We start from the raw sequence: 19996 nt of genomic DNA on the forward strand, positions 1-19996 counted from the left end.
ATCTTAAGATATACGGCTAATTTGTGTACTACATTCTCTGGAATTATGGTTTAAAAGACGCATTTTAGCAGATAATCTACAGCATACTTTGTTCTCCATAATGGTACCCATGGGAATTTTACATTCCATTCGGTTTTCTATTTTATGCTCATGATTTAAGTACTCGTCCTAATAATACTAATACTTCAGTGGTCTGCAGTAATATGTGCTTGAAAGAGCAAAAAGAACTCATTGCTTTCAACGTTTCAAATTCAGCCAAGCATTAACATTTCTATGTTACCTCATTATTAAGACTTCAAGCAGTTTTGCTGTAGGATTTTGACAGCTGAGGGGAATACAGTTGCAAATTTTAGGTCCATAGGAAAACCCTCGAGACTTCATCTAATTATTTTTTTTGTAATCCATACAGTTTCCTAAGTTCAAATACTTCATTTGCGTCCAGAATTGTTGCTGTCTGGGCTGAGTGAATTGCTAATGGTCTCCTGTCTTGACCCGATGGAGACCCTCAAGTGATCTGTCCCTGCTCCGAGGGGACCAGTCCCCAGTGTGACAGGGGTGCAGGAGCTCCCACGGGATGCTCACAGAGGGAGGTTCCAACCCAGGGGGTTCCCACCCCACTGCTGAGAGCTGGCCCTGACCAGCGGGGGAGTTACAACTCTTCATTCTGGGGTTATTATGCTTAAACTATTTCATGTGAGTTGGGGTTGTTCAGCCTGGAGAAGAGAAGGCTCCAGGGAGACGTTAGGGACCTTCCAGTCCCTCAAGGGGCTCCAGGAGAGATGGGGAGGGACTGGGCTCTTGATCAGGGAGAGGATTGATGGGACGAGGTGGAAAGGTTTTACATGGAAAGAGGGGAGATGGAGCTGAGATGTGGGGAAGAACTTCTTTGGTGTGAGGGAGGTGAGAGCCTGGCCCAGGTTGCCCAGAGAAGCTGTGGCTGCCCCATCCCTGGAGGGGCTCAAGGCCAGGTTGGAGGGGGCTTGGAGCAACCTGGGCTGGTGGGAGGTGTCCCTGCCCAGGGCAGGGGGTGGCACTGGATGATCTCTAAGGTCCCTTCCAACCCAAACCATTCTATGACTCTATGTGAGTCAGTGTAACCCAAAAAGCCTAAAGGGGTTCTGGGTCAGGGCAGGAGGTGGGTCACTCGCTCCACACTCCATATGAGCAAGGAGTTTGTCAACCTCGAAAGTGCTCTTATGTTTTGGGAATGCTGACCCACCCACCCTCCCTCCCTTTTGAGACCTCTGCAACACATTATTTGTCTGTTTTTTCCACAGGATTACAGCAAAGTAAAAGAGAAACAAAAATGTTCAGTTAAAATCAAATTTGAAACAAATTTATGTTTTATATAGGAGCTGCCAAAATTCAGCTGCAGAATATCATGCTCATATTTGTTTAAAAACTGCGTAAACTTTGGAACACACTGAGGAACCTCATTGCAAATGCTGCTTTACTCAGACCAAGCCTTCTGATCTGTCTGTGAACACACCCTGCTCTCCTGGGCAGACTTAATTATTTGACGCTTTTTTAGGAGATGCTTTTTAATTCCTTGGATTGGTATTGAGCATCTTGCTATGAGCACTAAATATATATAACATCTGAAAGACCGTAACGCCCTGATACGCCGGTTTTGGCCTCAAAGCTGGGCTGAGCAGCTCTTTCTTGCTCTTTCCATGCCTTTGTCCTGTGCCCGGTGGTGGAACACAAGAGGCAACACGCCGTGGTTTGCACATGGGAAAGGGGTGGTGGGGAGTACAGAGACAGGGGCAGGAATGTCCCAGAATGGCATTTTTGGAGAGACTTGTTCTCCTCGGGTCTATCTGCTCCGAAAGCCGGGTGACCCCAGGGACATGCCCTAGGGAACACAGGGGTTTAAGCAGCCCACTGAGCGGTGGCACTGGGACCTTGGCTCCAGAAATCCACTGGGAGTAAATGGAAACAAGAGTAGGCTAGTTTTATTTCTTTTAAGTTTGCACATTTTCCTTTACTGCCCTTCCAGGAAAATTACTCTAAAAGCAGTACTACTCTGAAGCTTCTAGAGTGCTACAGATGATTTTTTTTTTTTTTTTTTTTTTTAACTTTTACCTCAGTAAGCAAGAAATAAATTGCATGGGCACAGCGGTCTGACTGTGAGGGGCAAATGCAGCCCCTTTTCTGGTTCTCCTCACGCCATCCATCAGCCCCCACCCGAAACCAGTATGTGCCAGTGCAGGCACCAGAACACCGGCCCGACAAAGGCTGCCTCCCAAAAAACGGCCCTCATTAGAGAATAAAGAGGTTAATCACCCTTGTAACAATATAAAGAACTAGCAGCAGCCACACTTAGGTAACCATACTTAGTGTCGGGCCTGTCCTTCATTGTGTGAGCAATTTTTAGTTATTCAGTGTTCTTGCCCAACTGGAGCTGGTATTGTTACCTCCCACGAGACTGCTCAGAAATGGAATGGGCCCTTATTTATTTTTGAAGATAAAAATAGAGTTCAAATTACTGGCTCTGTAAGGGCTTTTTTATTATTATTATTATTTTTAGTTTCACATTTTCAGTGCCAATTCACATGCCTAAGTGCTGGAAGCAGAGACCTGACAGCTCCCACCCTCTCCGCAGTGCAGGACCGGGGGAAGCGCCTGTCTCCAGAAACAATAAGGTCAATTTGGTCTCTTTTCAGAGCTGCCCAAAGTATAATTTCTGCTAAGAAATTACATATACGTGTGTGCTGGCTGCTCTCCTGCCTGACTCCTAGCTGCTTTGCAGGGGCAGCTGTAGCACAGGCTGCCACTGAAGCCAGGAGAAATGCCCATCACCGACTTCAGCGGGCGCTGGCGCGGGGGTTCTCAGCCTGTGTTTAATAAGGAGCCCTCAGAGCCTTCCCCTGTGTTTAAGAGTTTAATAAGGAGCCCTCAGAGCCTTCCCCTGTGTTTAAGAGTTTAATAAGGAGCCCTCAGAGCCTTCCCGGAGCTAAAACGTTTCTAAAGTGCGTCTTTTCCCCGTAGTCTGAACAGATTTGTAATGCTGCAAAGGAGATGATGCTTTAATAAAAAACCCATCAGCCCAAACTTTGAGTTGACTTTAGCTATGGACAGTTACCCCAACAGCAGATTTAGCACTCGATAATATTAGATGGGTTACAAGAACAGTGGAGATTTAATGTATTTTTAGGGCATCATTAAGAGTAACTTTGTAGCTGACTATTTAAATACTAATATTAGTGTTTTAAGATTTATCACAGAAGCATGGAATGGTTTGGGTGGGAAGGGACCTTTGAAGGCTATCTAGTCCAAACCCCTGCCCTGGGCAGGGACATCTTCAGCCAGCCCAGGTTGCTCAGGGTGAGTCAATACTGGGTGAGCTCCAGTGGGACAAGGGCTGTGTGTGACAACATCACTGGGCTTGGCCAGACTGGGTACGTGCTTATTTTCATAACAGCTGAACACACAATGGGTACTACGCTAGTAACAGAGACAATCAACTTTGTAAATCTTATGTCTTCCTGTAAAAGACCTTTCTTCCCCAAAGTTCATATTTTCGTACCGCTACTGCTGAAAGTACAGTGGAAAACACCAACCACAGACAGCTCAATAGAATTAAATTTATATGATTGCCTCGCTTAATATTTGCTTAATATAGTAAATATTACTACATTACTGTTTTAGTACTGTATTACTTATTACATAGGTATTACATTACACATATATACTCATGTATATATATACATATATATTAGATTAGTATTACTATACTAAGCATTTACTTAATATTTACTTACTATGGTAAACATTAACTTCACTTGGACCTACCTTAAACGGCAAGTTTATCTTGATAACATTTTTGCAAGCGACAGCCTGTACCTTGTCTGCATTTTAGATAAAGCACCAAAATTAAACTTATGCAAGAGGAATTATGCTAAGAGTATTTCTGTTTTCTAGAAATTAATGACAGGTTGATAAATTTAAGGTTTTGAAGAAAAATACCATTAGTTACGTGAAACCTACAACTGGAAAGCATTAGTGTACAATCAAGTGAATTTTTTTGGTGTGAAAAGTGACGCCAGAATAAAAATGAGAGAGAGTCAAAACGGAATAGAGGTTGGCTAAACACTGGCACTGGAATTTAAACACACCAGAAATGTTTGTTTGCATAATTTGTCAGTGATGTCCCTGTTGCACACTCGCGTGCAGCCAGAGCAGAGGCGTGAGGGTTTAACGAGGATACAGCCCTGTGCTGCATCAGTGCCCCAGCTGCTCTCGCACAAGGAATCCGTGTATGTATCAGAGATCTGAGAACTAATGCCTATGATGAGATTCCCAGAACCAAACTCAATATTCCAATTATTCTCAAGTGTCTGGATCTTCTTTGGTTTTTTTTTCTTTTTTTCTTCATCTCATCGTCTGAAATAAATTGGCTAAAACAGTTTTGCCTGTTCTGTTTTTCACAAAATCTCTACTCCTGGCACAGGAGCTGTGTACATCGACTGCAAAGCTGGGTTTGCTGCAGTCATAATCAGCATTAATCTGATTTACCACCCTAATGAAAATCCTAACAACAATTGTAATAAATAATAATCCTGACCATCTTTGCAGAGCATCAGCTGTAGCTAAAGCATTCCAATAATATTAAATAATGTACTCTATAAAGTTTCACTTTTTAAGCTGTCAATCAATGAAACATTACAAGTTAGTTAATGAACTACTGCAAATACATACTTTGTGTTCTAGGCTGAGATTTAAAAGGCAGAAGAAAATTCACTTTCAGGAGAGCATAACCTTATATATAAGAAACTACTAAAGGGCAGCTCGTCAAAGGCTCTCCAGTTATATTTTGAAGAAAAGAAACTAAGATTCAACATAAAAATATGAAGGAGTTCATCAATGGGTAGGACCACTAAAAGGTCTGGATTCTAAAATAAGGTGCCTTGAATATTTGCTCAGAATTTAAAATCACTTCTTTATCTCACAGGCAGGTGGCATTAAATGAAGGTAAAACCAAAGCATCGTGTTTCCTTTTGGGGTTTTCAGTGTGTAGCCTTTTTCACTCTCTGAACTTTACTAGAAAACTTGTTAGATGGGCCTGCTAAATGTGACATTAAACACTGGGGCTGAGGAAACCTCAAAGAATAAACGACATGCAGATGCATTCCTGATTTAGCAGCACTTCCTAGGGCATGGTTTGATGGGTTTGCTGCTGCTGGGAAGTTCAGTGAAGCTGAAGTTCAGAGGAAGCACCATGTTCCCCGTCCCCGTCCGCAGGGATGGAGCTGGAGCAGCCTCTGGAGCAGGCTCTGGCCAACAGGGCAGGGAAACCCACTCGTTTTTCGAGTTTTTCAGAGGGGCAATCTCCGAAAGAGGTGAGCTGTGAGAGCTCTGTCCCCTCAGCTCCTCCCGGGCACTGCCCTGGGGCTCTCCAGAGCCACACAAACCCAACCCAACACTCACGGTCCCCACCTCCCCTGGACACCAGCCCTGGAGCTGGCACCCTGCTGACCCCCTGCTGCACAAACACTAAACCCTCAGGCTGTGATCTAAGGGTTTAATACCCACTAAAAGTCGGTGAGGCCCAACCTGACTGCACTGGGGACCGTCACCAGCCCCCCGGTATCCTGGGGGTCCACATGGACAAAGCACCCTTTTTGCCAGCCCCGACAGCAGAAGGGACAAGCCCTGGAGTGAGAGAGATGCTTCCTAGGAACACCTCGCCATCGTTGCCTAGAGACTAATGTCTTTTACCTTTTATACTCAGTATTAGGGATTTATGAGCTGATCAGTTCTCCTGTTGCTCTCAGTGTGTCCCCCATCAGTCCCTACTGAGGGGAGTGTATTCCCCTGAAGACAGACTGCTCCAGTGACACTCTCCCATCCTGTCCCTCAACCTGTGAGTGCTATTTGGTCCTCACCTGCACTCAGCCTTGGCTTCTCCAAGTGCTGCCTCCAGTGCCATCGGCCGGAGCATCCGATGGTGGGAACACACCTACAGCCCCCGGGAGAGCTCCTGCGGCCCTACTCACTGGTGGTGCTGAGCCACCACCCCTGACATTACTACAGACAGCCCCGAGTAATGTCCTTTCCCTACGGTACAAAGTATTTGTGGTACACAAAGGAGATAATGATCACTGTGTATATGTAACCATAAAGCACCTGAACCCAAACTGAGAGAGGGGAGATGGAGCTGAGATGTGGGGAAGAACTTCTTTGCTGTGAGGGTGGTGAGAGCCTGGCCCAGGTTGCCCAGAGAAGCTGTGGCTGCCCCATCCCTGGAGGGGTTCAAGGCCAGGTTGGAGGGGGCTTGGAGCAACCTGGTCTGGTGGGAGGTGTCCCTGCCCAGGGCAGGGGGTTGGAACTGGATGATCTTTAAGGTCCCTTCAACCCCAACCATTCTACGATTCCATGATTCTATGAATGCAATGAAGTCTAGGACATCTACATCACACATAGGATAAATCTTTTCCAAGTTGTAGAGAGGTGAAGTCACCTTCCTGTGTCACTGCTTCACAGAGGAAATATCCTTTTCTTATGAGAGCTAAAAGTTAATATTCTTAGAAGCTATTTTAAATATGACCTAGAGAGTCCTCTTTTCTTTATTTTGTGAGGTGTAAAGGCATCTGGTTGAAATAGGAAGGCTGAAAGGATAGAAGTATGAAAGCATGACTCCGAACATCTACATTCTGATAGAATTTGTGTGTTTGTAATATTTGCTGAATTATACATTAAACAGGATATTGGTATTTCTAGTTTAATTATCTGGAGATGTGGGATTCAGCAGAACCAAATCCATCTCAAAGAGATGGTGGATTTTGCCACCTAATAAATCATCTTTGTAATGACACGAGACATAGCAGAGCAAAATATTTGCAACAATAGCACTGACACACAAGAAAGATCTATTTTATGTCACTGTGATATCAACTAAGCCGAAGCTTGGTTTTTATTAAGATAGCTGTAGTAAAGCTATATTTAGAATTCCAGGAACAACAGTTCCAACTAATTATCTCATTACTGTAAGCTAACGGCTACAATTTTTCCTCTTTTGTCCACCGAGATAACTGTAATATCTACTATGGTTCAAAATGCATTCCTTTCCTAAATCCACCTTGCACCTCATGATTTCTCCTTGCGTCTGAGAGCATTTCTCCAAATCCCTCTGGAATGCAGAGGGAACGCATCTGCAGCTGGTACCCAAACCGCCAGCTGTCTGGGGATGGGGCTGCCCCTTCCCTCTGGATCTCCTCCGAGGACCAGAACACCCGTGGTGCTGGGACAGAGCACTCGACCCGCTCACACAGCCTGCCATCCCGAAATGAGGGGGGAAGGGATCTGCCCAGCTCTGTGGTTTCTGATGGGATCCCCAGCTTTCAGCCCACGGCAGAGACATCGGTCATACAGCAAAATTGGGTATTTTGCCTTGTTCTGCCCCTGCGGCTCAGGTCTGTGTCACGGGAGGGCACAGCCCCCACTCCAGCTCAGCAGAACTAGCATAGAATCATAGAGTCCTCTAGGTTGGAAGGGACCTTAAAGATCATCTAGTCCAACCATCAACCTAACTCTGGCAAAAAAATAAATAAGAAATAAACAAAAATAAAAAAAAAAAAAAAAATCACTAAACCATATTCTTGAGGACCATGTCAACCCGTCTTTTGAACACCTCCAGGGATGGTGCCTGGGCCTTTCATTCCATTTAGGAGAACAAATATGGCGCTTTAATATTAGAAATAATCCCGATCCCACAGCTGCAATCTGATTTCCCAGTTTGCAGTTGCTGAAAATACAGCATCAGGAAGTTCAGGACAAATGCTCCAGTCTACCAGTCTCAAATCTGAACTAACCTTTCAATCTCTCTCTTTTCTGGGCTGCTTACCATGGCCGTGTCACAAACACTAAGAGAACTGTTTTACCGCATGCTGATGAGGTAGGTTAATTCCCTTTTCATGGATATAACCGAATCACAGGGAGCAAAGCAGGAAATGTGCATCAAGCGAGCCCTCGTACACTGGCCTGTCAATTATTGCTCCCGATCAGCCGGCACAAAATGAGCCCACACCTTCCTTCAGGCTCCTTGGTGCCACCACCCTGAGGGCAGCACATCTGGCTCTTATCTCTACCACGAAATTAGGGAAGCCCCAGAAGCTGCCGGCACCGAGAGCCCGCATCCCCCCCAGCAAAGCCCTCTCCTGCCCAGTTAGTATGGGGTTTGGCACCAAAACCACCTTCTGGCATTTTTCTTCCTCTTCATAAAAGCACTGCAGAGGGCAGCTTGCTACACAGAATTCAGACGGGTTTGCTTATCGTTTCTACTGGTGTCTTTTTCCCCCGAATCTATGACAATGAAATACTGTGGCATCGAAACACCCATTGTGCAGCATTTCAAGCCAATAATAGTAGATACCAGCTACATTTGTATGGCTTGTCACTCCAACACAGCTTACGTGCTGGATAAGAACAATTACTAATGTAAAAATGTAGAACGGATTACTACACCGAGCAGAAGATAAGCCTGAGGCACAAAATACAGAATTAGTCATTTCTGTCTTCCATAAAAAAATATAAAAACCTTACATACAGTGTTAGCCGTCTGTGTAGCTGCTAAATGTATCACATCGGGGAACCGACGGGCCAAGGGGAAGGAACCATTTCATACAACATCCAGATAAAAGATCAGCGTAGAGTTCAGTCCTCTGGAGCATAACATGGTTTTACACACAAGGGTATGAAAACTGCGCAAATAATTTTTAAGCAATATTACTTTAAAACCCAATGACTCCCCTCCCCACTCCGGTTCCAAGGCCCATGTGCTCTTGAGAGAAAAGCAAAGCACTCATTATGTTAATGAAGGGATCTCAAATGGTGTTTAATACCTTCTTTTGATTTTAGTAGCAGTATTTATTTACTTATTTCCTTGCTTACTTTTAAGAGTTGCATCCCTTCTTTGCTATTTTCTTCTACACGAATCCTCAAATTTCTAAGTTTGCAGAATTCGTTGCCTCATTTGTAATGCCAATGACTCATTTACCTCTTTTTTTCTTTTTTTTTTTGCTATTACCCTACTGAAGCTGGTATTTTTATAACATGATGCATGTCTTTTTGCTGTGAAAAATAAAAATGCTTCTATTCCACACCTCATTATTTGGGAGCAGAGGTTTGTGCCTACATCCTGTGTCTGTCTTACTGATTTACTGCTCAGAATAAAGAAATGTCTGAAAAAAAAAATCTTAAAAGTGAAAACGTATTAAAATCATGCATAGTGAAAAATCGTGTCAAAATTTAACTGCACAAAATGCAGAATTTTAATATCTATTTTCCAGAAGTTAATTTCACATTCTTTTCAAGGTATTCATTCAAATCCTAAAGCTGCATGACCAGGGTAATGTCGGATAGGTTTTTTTTTTTTCAGTATTTTAAACCCCTCCCATCAGAGCTACCAGTACTCTGCCCTGGATAAGCATTTTGGTTTCATTTGAATGTCAGCATCCAGATATTCAGCAATTCAAATCTCACACAAAGCAGAACAAGCCTAACCTAATGGGAGAAACCAAAGAAAAACTTCCTTGGGCTGAAACAGCCAAGGCACCGGGTTCCCTGCTTTTTCCTCTTCTGTGCCCTCTCTGAAAACCTCAGGAGGTCCTCAGAGTTTTAGGAAAATTCCTCATGACTCATTTCTGCATCTGTCAGCAACTTCATGCTATCAAACTCCAGGCCCTGTGGGGCTCAGGATGGCAGAGCTATTTTAAGAGGTGACATTAGCACTCACATCCCAGTGCATTTTGGTGAAATCAAGTGTCCAATTTTCAGGAGACTTTTAGGTCCGCATTGATTCAGAGGTAGCTAGCAGGGTTAGGAGAGCACTTGGGCTTGGTGTGAATTAGCCACCTGGAGTTCTTCATCAATTTTGGACCACAATAAGGGTATTATCTGAACCTGTTGGACCCTTTAGGCTCCAAAGTGCTTACATTGCTTTGAAAATTGAACTAAGGCTGCAGTGATGCTTAGATAATTTTGAAAATGCTGCCCTTTATCCTCTCACACACTGTACTTTTCTCTACCATAGATCTGTAGTAAAAAAAAAAAGAAAATCTTTTCATTTCAGATCTCATTAATGTTGTTTTTTTCCCTTGGGCTCAAAAGCAAAATTTCTACTGAAACCTGTGAGGAATCTACTTTGAAACCAACACCAGAAAAAGCCCACAGAACCTCACTGAGCTGTGTGGATTTCTAGAAGGTGTGTTGAAAACATCTCTGTGGAAAAGGTATCAGTGTCTATTCGCAGTAATTGCAACAAAACATTATTGTTTCATTATTAAATTCTGCCAATAGTTTGCGTGTAATTCCTCATGATTTCTGTGCACTGGAGCCAAGTCCTCCCAACTTTAATCCTTTCTGTTTATAATGCTCAGGAGCTTCTCCCGTGTGGTGGGTAGTCTATGCTAACATAAAGGTGTGCTCATTGATACAGGACATTTTTGGCAGCCACTCCGTGACCTGCCTCCATTGCCTGTGAGAGGAATATTTGATTACTATCAGAATGAAGCTTATCTAAAGTAGGAAAATTCCGTGAGTCAAAGATGTAGCAGAAAACCTCCGTATGTACGTAACTAGATAGCTGGCTTTCCTGTAAGACAATCTGTGACAGGTTTTATCTATACAGACCTCTCAGCACCTTCACCAGAGGCCACACGTGAAGTGGAGTGCAGGAGTCACGTCCAGCACTGCCGGACAAGCAGTGGGTCGTGTAGAAAGTGTGGGTGGAGGGCTCTGGGATGACTTACACCATGGACATGAGGGGAAAGGAGATTAAAAAAAAATGGCAAAAATATGTAAAATAAGGCAGACAAAACACCTTTGACTCCTCCTGGGATATGAATTTGTTAGAAGCCGACTTGCAGCCCTGATCCCTCTCAAGCCACCCGCCTACTCGGTGCCAACACAGCCTCCCACCATCCCTCCAGTGCATTCCTTACAGGGCCACGCTCTGTCCCACATGCTCTGCTGCCCCTGACACCCTCTGCCATCCCCCTGGCATCCCCCTGCCATCCCCTGCCACCCTCCTGCCCCTGCCATGTACGTGTTCTCCATTATTTTTCACTTATTAATTTCTATAGAATAGCTTCACCTTCTCTCTCACTTAAATGAAGACCTTTACTATTCTCCAAGCGAAACAAAGCACATCAACACCTCCTGAAAGCAAGGATCTTCTGCAGACCTGCAGACAGAGGTAACACTGATTCAGGCTGCCTTATGATCTCAAAACAGCAATATTCAGAAGCTTTCTATTAAGGAATATTAAAAAAAAAACAAAACCTGGGACAAAGCTGGGTTAGTAGGACCAAAAAGCTCCCACAAAACCAAATCCAAAATCTCATGAATTCACATTCATTCTATAGTACTTCATTAAATGCCTGTTCATATCAATTCAAGGTGAATTTAGTCACTCTTTCCACAAAAAGGTTTTTAACAGGGCCTTAATTCCATATGATTCAGGTTTTTAGATATTTTCTACAGGAGGTTTCTCCTGAGTCATTAGCTAGTCATCTTTGAAAAACTCTGACAGACGCATTCACTTTCACCAGTTCTAATCCATTAACAAGTGCCTAAAGTGCCTAAACTTAGTATATGATAATATTCTGTTTTCTGTGGCAATGAAAAGGCTAATCCTATCAGGAGATCCAGTCTGAGAGGAAAAATTGAATTATACTTAAATAATCTCCTAAAGCCTTATTATGGATATCATTAAATCATTTGATTATTATGTTCTTATCATTTCAGAAGATAAAAATGTCAGCAGGGTAATAAAATTCTTCATTCACTTGATACCCAGTTGCAATCTGTGAGCAAGCAATTCAACGGCATCGTGATAACCTTTTGGTTTTATATATTGATTTTCTAAGATGAACATATCAAATTCACCTTAATTCTGTTAATGGTACACAATTAATAATGCCTCCTGTGCTCAGAGGTTAAACACAGCCACAGAGCAGACACCAAACAGCACCGGCGACGTGATGCAAGAAGATGACAATGACCGTGCTGAGACACGGCAAAGGTCCAAGCACGGCAGCTGTCAGCGCCCCGTGGAAGAAGCTGAAGCAATTATCTAAGAATAAGGAAATGCATGTTATTTCCTCAGAGCACTGTCCTGGGCTTAGCCAGACACAGCGGCTTCGCAGCTGACAGCCGGCACTTTTAACCCCATGGATGAGCCCAGTTACTTTTCCAATCCATCTGACCCGTCACAGCAGAGATCCCCAGTGAGGAGCAGCTGCCTCTGCTCCTGTCAGCTTCCTACCTACCCCCCGCTTTTATTCCATGTCCCCGCTTTTATTCCATGTCTCCTACGACTTTTAGTCCAAGGGACTGAGTCTTACACCCACTTTTGCTATGCCACATCCCACCCTCACACCTCACCCAGCTTAAAAAGCCCCAGTACACTATATTCCTTAATATAGAAGCTTCTTGACCCCCTCTGAATCCTCTCCAGGTTCAGAACATCCTTTAGGCAGGGGGGCTGGAACTCGATGATCTTTAAGGTCCCTTCCAACTCTAACCATTCTGTGATCCTATGACTCAGGGACCAGAACCAGACACAGCACTCAGGGCACTCACACGTGTGTCCAGCTGCGTAAAGTTTTCTGTTTTGTTCCCTTCTTCACAACAGCCCTTATTCTAAATAACATGGCATTTAGCATTTCTGTATTCACCCCTCTACAAATCACTCCTTATATCCTATCAGCACACCCCCGTGTGGGACCACACTGCTGATCCACCCACAGAGCAAACACTGAAAATACATCCCTGCCCTTGGTTTCCTGCCTTTGGATCAGCTTTGGCTTCTGTGGGGAACTCCCTTTTACCCCAGAGGAACTCTCTTTAAGAGTCTCTGGTGAAGGATCCTGTCAAAAGCCTTTGCCACGACCCAAGGAGATCACATCCACCAGTTCTCCTTCATCTGATGATGAAAACCCTCAGGGTTTCCATCATCTGGGTTATAGAGCTCAATTCTTCTTTGCAAAATCATGCAAAATATATTACATTATTCACATCTGCACTCATTTTACTCCTTATTATAGTTTCTTCTAATTTGCTTGGACTAATTGCAGACAACAGGTTGACTCATCTGTGACATCACGGATCTTCTCTGGAGCCCTTTGAAAAATAACTACCCTCTAAAGTCCCTTTCCTGTCCTCTGGTACTGGAGTGATTTCAGGCAAGTGGTCAGAGACCACAGCTCGTGATTCAGAATTCAGAATACGTGGGTCCTTCACAACATGAGAACAGTCTAGACCATCACCAAGCCACAGGCTGAACTACTATTTCATCAAATGACAAAAAAAAACCCATCAGCAAGCCACACAGTCAAAGGCCCCATTTCAGATCTTCCTGTAAGAAGACCTTCAGATCATCTTCTCCAAGAGCCACTCCACGCTGGAGCCTCGACTGCCAAGCGCCGGGCTGGAACAGCGCTGGGAGGGTAATCAGCAACAGCAGCCGTGTATTTTTCCTAGAGTTTGATGTGGTTTCCCTGCAAAGATCAACACTAACTTGAATTTTGGATACGCTGCCTCTCACACAAGGTGCCAACAGCTTTTCCTCTGGTTTCTGAATGTCTTCACTTCATCACTCCCCTTCACACGTTCTGTTTCACCAGAACCAGCTCCCTTCCCTCTCTGCTCTCTCTCCATTTCTCTCATTTTCCTTCTAAGCCTTTGGCTGCATTCTGTATATATCTGATTAAAATGCCTTTCATCTGTTTACCATACACTGTCTTACTGCTTCACCTGCCCAGTTTCATTCTGCTGTAAATGGTGGCCCAAGAGAGATTTTAAAACAAGAGACCACCATTTAAAATGCGTAATCAACAGCAAATGACAGAAACGTGAAGTCTTCTCATTAGTGCACACATAATTGGATACATCAGTTGAGTCAATGGCAAGCCATCTGTTTCAGTGCAGAGTTATCTGATTGAAACATGTAGATGTGAGCGGAGAGGCGCAGCGGGGGATTTCCAAAAGCAAACTTCAGCCCCGTGATGGCAACCTCCCCTTCTCCCTCTCTGTCATCGCTGGAGATCAGAGAGGTTCCTCCACAGGGTCCCATGCTCCGGCTCACTCACACGACCTTCACAGTTTCAAGACATACACTGAAAGCTGGGGGCAAATTAAAAAAAAAGGGAGTTTTGAAAGCCCAGAATAACTTGATAATAACCTTTAAGATCTCTTACATATGCTTGAAAAAGAAAACTTTCTCCCTCTGCCCAGTCTCGGTGTCTCTGAGTCTCCTCAACAGAGCTGTCTGGTTCCAAAAATGCCACTAACTGCTGAACGGAAAGAGGATATTCTGTTACAAAATCAAACAGAAAAGCAGCAGTCAAATACTATGATTCATAAACTTCAAGTAGACCTAATTATGAAGGAATCATGAAAGAATTTTTCCTTAAAAACTGGTGTTGAGTGAGCAACAACCTTCTGTTTCCCATTTCACTACTCACTGGAAACCTTTGAAATAGTAGAGCTGGCCTGAACAGAGAGAGGCAAAGGGAAAACACTTACCATTATATTTACTTATTAGTAAAACATTTCTGGAAAAAATAAGACTAACTCAATGAAGTCCCTCCTATTCGGTTGTTTAGCACGGCATCTATCTTAAAGAGTAATACAGTGAAATGGAAAATAGGGATAATGATGGCACATTTAATTACAGTACTCAGAGTAATCAACACATGCAGAAAACAAGTTTCTTTGATTTTCCTGCCTGTCTATCAAACACAGGTAAAATTATACTGCGACAGGACTCCCAGAGCATTTCTTGGTCGCAGTTCATTCCATACCTGTATCTCCTTGCTTTAGGAAAGGAAGAAAAAGGTAGCTACGAGGAGTGTGGACATCCTTTGGAGAAGGGAATAAAAGTGGCTGAAGGAGATATCTGTGACCATAGTGTGAACTAGTAAATTACAGTACCCATGGATACCAAATTAACTGATTTTGAGATATTAAAATAATCTTTACAGATCCATGCCATAAAATCATATGACCTTCATGTTGTAACCTCTACCAATAGGAGGAAACAATTATTCACATTATTTTTCTTGATTTCAATTTTGATTTTCGCCCGTAGTATGTATTGACTGATAAGACTATTACATAGTCCAGAGGAAAGAACCATGGGGAGTTCTACCCCATGGTAGAATCATTCCCTTGATGATCACTGGCCAGTTAAGATTAACTTCGAGGCCAACCATTCAGCCAGTCCTCGATCCTTGGAATCCACTCTTCTAGCCAACTCGATCACACTCTCTCAAACCAGGCATTGACTCAGTCAAGCCAAAAATCTTGTACTTCCATTGTAATAATGCTGCTATTAATTATTGAAATACCAGCCAAATTATAATGCTTCTTAGTTCAACCCTACAAAATGAGAAAAAAGAGTTTTAATTAACAATTAGCGGTTCTGCAGATGGAAATGTCTTTTTTTGGCTCAGACTTTGAGTCAGAAGCTACACGTGATGGGCCAAAGCAGACATGAAACTGCTGATTTGAATGACTTCTGACTAGTTTATTGAAAAAATGTGAAGATGTAGACTTAGCTAAAAAGTTAATTGTTATTTTTAAAACTAAGAGATGTCTTGCATTATGCTTCGGTTTTCATTTACAAACACTTGTTAGAAAATACTACAGCCTTGCAGAGTAAATCTAACATAGACAGGCCTGCCTGGCTTAGCTAACACAATTATAAGATAAAATATGCTTTTATTCATGTTTAATTAAGAAAAGTTAAACAACTCTAAGAATCTTATCTTACACGTTTTGTTTAAGTTATTAGTTTTGTTTTTAATTCTGTCCTCAATAATTGAAACTAGCACAGTTAATTCCCTTTATTTGTCATCAGTTTGTAATCAGTTGAATTTTGAGTACTGTTAATGCTGCACTATTTACTTTTCAAGTGGAAATATTCTTATAGTCTGTAAACCTGATATGTAAAACCTGTATTTTATGTCAAACTTATCTTTGGTGGGTTTTTTTTTTTTTTTTACACTGTGTCTTCTCTATTTCTTTTAATTAGCTTCCCATTAGCAGGAATATGAATGATAACACAGAGAAACCATTTGCATATTCCTTCTAAGTTAAATTACATTCTTATTCTGATGAGACAGAGTGAAAGTTTATATACTTATATCTCAACTCCCATTAAGTTTCTATTTAGTTTAGAGAGTTTTACATTTGCATTCAACTGCTTGTCAAAGATTAGTTGTTGAATTACCCTGGATTTTCACCCACCGGGCACAGAGGAGCTGAAGGCTTGAAGGATGTGCTCTAACCAGTCTATGATTCTATGCCTTTAACTGTATTTCAATAAGCAGAGAAGAAACAAAAAAAAATCTGGAAAAATCAGAGCTCACCAGACACCGAATGGGAATCAAAAAAGCACTTCCCTGTTCATCACTATATTCTTAATTTTGTTCTGGTTGTGTTTCCACTGTTTTCTGCAATTGCTTTAATTGTACATAATGTTAAGCAAGCAGAAAAGCAAAGCAGCCAGTCCAACTAAGCAGTATCATCAGAGTAAAAAGAAAAAACCCCAAAAGCAATAACTGAAAACTGAAAGGAAATCCACGTATTTCCCTGAATATTCTAACTTTTTAAAAATAAGACATTTTTCACTTAATTCAATTTTGATTTCCAAATGATGAAATGAGATCAGAAATAAAACCAGAATTTAGAGAAGGTGCACTGGAATAATCTTGCCGCTGCTATTATAGTGACACAATTTAAGTTCAATGGTTTCTAATGAAAAATATTTTTTGCTCATGTTAGAATCCCATAAAAGATACCTTTCCAACTGGTTTACATCCCAAGAGGAAAATTTCTATAAGAAATATTGGAAGCGTTTATTGCGTATATAAATCCTTGCTTCTACATAGAATCACTCCTTTATACATCATTCATAGAATTTGAAAATTTGATTTTACATTTTTGTTTTATTTTTCATGTTTTCTTTTTTTTTTTTTAGGAGAAAAATTACCCTCCAGACCCTCCAGCCGAGTTACCAACCTCACCTCACTATTTTCCAGTGCAAACCCCATTGCTGCTCCAAACGGTTTCTCCAAACTGCCCTGAGCCTACAGGAATACACATTTGCCTCCTTTTATCTTTAAATCACTGCTCTGACCGTTTCCTCCAGACCCCCCCTTGGTGGTACCGGGTCAGTGGGTGCGTGGTGGGCCCAGCTGTGTTGGCTGGGGGGCAGGGGGAGGGAGAGCCCCAGCCCCTTCCCTGCCCCACACGCAGCCAGAACATCTGCTCCTGGTTTTACAAGTTGCTAACGACAGAGAGCAGTTTTCAGCTCCTACTGAAGGCACATAAAACACAACCCCACCAGGAGAGCCTCAGACAGGAGACACCCGAGCCTTCTCTGCAAACACACGCTGCTGCCTTTCCACTGAATATATATATAAAAAAAAAAAAAGGCTTTTATCTTCTTACTTTTTCTACCCACTGTTCCTATTATGTTATTTATGAGCGGACTTTTATTTTCCTGCAGATTTCTAATATCCTGACATTTTTTGCTTCTCCTTACACTTCATAAAGTTACTTTGAAAGCTCATTCAGGCAAATCAATTTTCTCCCTGAACAAAGTAAACACAGCCACCGCTGCTCCTTGTTTTCAAAGGACAATGCCTCTAAGGCACCCCCTTTGCAGCACAAACTGTTAATCCTCTTCCTGAGGACATTTAAGGCTACTACCAACACCAAAGATAAATTTCAGGCTCACATCATAGAACCAGAGGTAGATGCTAAACCTTGGTTGTGCAGGCTAAGAAAATCCATCTTATAAAACCTAGAAATCTTTATGTGCAAGAGTTTTGGCTCCCATTTGCCCAGGAATATGAAGAGAGGGCAGCCAGCTGCTGCGGAAGAGAGAAAAGCACTAAAATTCTGAGGTTCTGCTACATTTAATTGCATTCTCTGCATTTCAAAGCCCTTATTTAGGTGGGAAATCATAAATAAGAGCTAAGGTAAAAAGAAAGGTGATACTCTTGCTTTGCAGGGTCTGGTTGTGACAATGAGCTCGGACTAGCCCTGATGTTTGGGTTCAGCTTGTGTGAAGTGTTGGTCACAACGTGCCACCAGAGGTAGGCTGGCATTTAGTGTCACACTCACTGGCATAGGGATGTTCGGCCGCTTTGGTTCCATATCCTTAAAAAAAAAAAAAAAAAAAAAGGACCGGCATGGGGATGTTCGGCCCCTTTGGTTCCATATCCTTAAAAAAAAAAGGATTTTTTTCTTTTTTTTAATTGAAAACTCATTTTCTAGGAAAGGAGAAAGATGAGTGGGGTTTCTGTGGAAGTCCCTGTCAGGGTCCTGGCTCTGTTCCCGTCACGCTGAGGAGCAAAGCCCACAGAGGACGTTCGGAGCCACAACATGGGAACAGCCCTTCGACGAGGGCTCTTGGAAACGAAAATGATTGATGAGACAATTGACAGTGCCAAAGTCCCTTCCATAAAACACTCACATTTGCCAATAGTTAGCAAAAATTATCAATTTTACTCTTTAAAAAGAAGATAAGACACAATCTATCCAGTAAGACACAGCCAATGTTTGCTGTACCTGCTGCTTGACACGACTGCATTTATTCAAAGGAAAGCCATTTTGATGGTAGGAACAATAACAACATTGTTTCCCTTTTTCCTTTTGATCTCTGGCTCTCTTTATAAACTTTAGACTTGTTTTTGCTAAATAGAAATGCTACTGAATTATTAAATTAGTCATTAAAATTGGATCCAAGCAGAATTCACCAGAATCTGTATCCTTTATTTAAAGTTACTGTTTAGAGATATGGAAAGGCAGTGAATTTATCTTCATTAGAGAGGCCAAGAGTGGATTTCTCAGAAAACTAATCACTTCATTGCCAATATTTGGTAACTGAAGAACTGTGAAAAACTCAAGATCCTGACAAAGGGCCAACAGAATAGGCTGCTCCAGATGGAAAAGTAATTTCCAGAGTTTACTAAAAATCCTAAGGTATGTCAGTTTATGCAGGAGATAACCCTTCATAATAATTATTATTCCTGCCACTAAACCAGAAGACATTGGCAGTGATAATGAACATATAGAAAAAAATTCTTTGAAAACATTGCTGAAATGTTATCAGCGTCTACAGCAAAAGCCTCACTGGTTTGGTGCATTTCACGGGTAATTTGCAGTGAGAATTGAGACCTCATCTTAGAGCATCATAAATGATACGGAAAAAAGAGCCAACCTGCTGAATATCACAGATGGTAAAGAATAGGAAACATTGTAAAAAGGCAACAGAATAACAAAGAAGAATGAAAGCCTAAAGAAACATCAGAGAGCCTAGGAAATAGAGAAAAAAACAGATAGCGGATTGGCACCAATGGCCCACGGTCTTGGACAATGTGGGGAAGAACTGGAGCCATCACACGCTGCTGTTCCACAGCAGTGACCAAGGGACAGCTTGGTAAAACACTCAGCAACAAACTAAAGTCTTTTCAGGCAGAAAAGAAGGTAAAAGCTCAGTTTTAGCTGCATATTCAAAATTCTGAGCAAGGAGATGACCAAGACGCTTCCAGGTATTAATGAGACATTTACCAGTGAGATCCAAGGGACTGAAGTTGCCATTTTCCACTTCTCCTCCAGCACGTCTCACGAGGTGGTCACGTCCCAGTTGTATGACAAGCCACGCTCAGACAGCAATGGGGTGTCACATCCAAAAGCAGAGCTCTGCCTACGTGAGGCCATCCTGGAGGACCACCCTCATGTGTGCAAAAATGCAAATGTGCAGATGCCTAGAACCAAAGCTGGTCCTCAGCTATATGTCCCTGCTGTCTCCCGCTCTCCTGTCGCTCAACCAGAAGGACCCACAGTGGGATCCCAATCTCCTCCTCCACTTCCTACCCCTGAAAAACCCACATCTGCAGCCAAAGCCTGCATTCAATGGGGTTCATGTCAAAGAGATGCAGTTGGCCTTGGCAGAAACACCTCATGAAAAACATTCAAA

This window comes from Calidris pugnax, unplaced genomic scaffold, assembly GCF_001431845.1.
Source record: "Calidris pugnax isolate Ruff unplaced genomic scaffold, ASM143184v1 scaffold132, whole genome shotgun sequence".
Classification (NCBI taxonomy): domain Eukaryota; kingdom Metazoa; phylum Chordata; class Aves; order Charadriiformes; family Scolopacidae; genus Calidris; species Calidris pugnax.